The sequence below is a fragment of the Arachis stenosperma genome, chromosome 7, assembly GCF_014773155.1.
Source record: "Arachis stenosperma cultivar V10309 chromosome 7, arast.V10309.gnm1.PFL2, whole genome shotgun sequence".
In the NCBI taxonomy this organism is placed as follows: Eukaryota; Viridiplantae; Streptophyta; class Magnoliopsida; order Fabales; family Fabaceae; genus Arachis; species Arachis stenosperma.
This window is the reverse complement of record NC_080383.1, coordinates 45,480,011-45,481,241: the sequence shown is the minus strand read 5'-3', so window position 1 is coordinate 45,481,241 and position 1,231 is coordinate 45,480,011. Positions and strand designations below refer to the sequence as shown.

At 41.2% G+C, this 1,231-nt stretch overlaps 1 non-coding gene across 1 annotated transcript; it reads left to right on the top strand.

Moving 5' to 3' along the window:
• The first annotated feature begins 585 nt into the window (after nt 1–585).
• Nucleotides 586–693, top strand: LOC130942332 (small nucleolar RNA R71). The gene has a single exon (XR_009070907.1). It is a non-coding gene; the product is annotated as a small nucleolar RNA R71 (small nucleolar RNA).
• Nucleotides 694–1,231: the final 538 nt, after the last annotated feature.

Sequence of the window (1,231 nt, the reverse complement as noted above, 5' to 3'; positions counted from 1 at the left end):
CGCAAAGTATGGACTATTATATATGCTGGAAAGCCCTGGATGTCTACTTTCCAACGCCGTTGAGAGCGCGCCAATTGGACTCCTGTAGCTCCCAGAAAATCCATTTCGAGTGCAGGGAGGTCAGGATCCCAACAGCATCAGCAGTCCTTTTTCAGCCTAGTCAGATTTTTGCTCAACTCCTCAAATTTCAGCCAGAAAAAATACCTGAAATCACAGAAAATACACACTCATAGTAAAGTCCAGAAATATGATTTTTTGCCTAAAAACTAATAATATTTAACTAAAAACTAACTAAAACATGCTAAAATCTACATGAAATTACCCCCAAAAAGCGTACAAAATATCCGCTCATCAATGGCATTCAGAGTATCAATCTCAAGAACTCCTTTCTTCTGATTTGTCCCATTGTTCACAGGATTCCTTTCAGAAGTGTACATGAATTGGTTATTTGCAACCATTTCAATTAGTTCCTGAGCTTCTGCAGGCGTCTTCTTCAGATGAAGAGATCCTCCAGCAGAGATATCCAAAGACATCTTGGATAGTTCAGAGACCATCATAGAAAATACCTATGATGCTCCATTCAGAAAGCATGTCAGAAGGACATTTTCTGATCAATTGTTTGTATCTTTCCCAAGCTTCATAGAGGGATTCACCTTCCTTCTGTCTGAAGGTTTGGACTTCCACTTTAAGCTTACTCAATTTTTGAGGTGGAAGGAACTTTGCCAAGAAGGCATTGACTAGCTTTTCCCAAGAGTTCAGGCTTTCTTTAGGTTGTGAGTCCAACCATATCCTAGCTCTATCTCTTACAGCAAAAGGGAATAGCATAAGTCTGTAGACCTCAGGGTCAACCCCATTAGTCTTGACAGTGTCACAGATTTGCAAGAACTCAGCTAAACACTGATAAGGATCTTCCAATGGAAGTCCATGGAACTTGCAATTCTGTTGCATTAGAGAAACTAATTGAGGCTTAAGCTCAAAGTTGTTTGCTCCAATGGCAGGGATAGAGATGCTTCTCCCATAGAAGTCGGGAGTAGGTGCAGTAAAGTCACCCAGCACCTTCCTTGCATTATTGGCATTGTTGTTGTTTTCGGCTGCCATGGTTTCTTCTTCTTTGAAGATTTCTGTTAGGTCCTCTACAGAGAGTTGTGCCTTAGCTTCTCTTAGCTTTCGCTTCAAGGTCCTTTCAGGTTCAAGGTCAGCCTCAACAAGAATGCTTTTGTCTTTGCTCCTG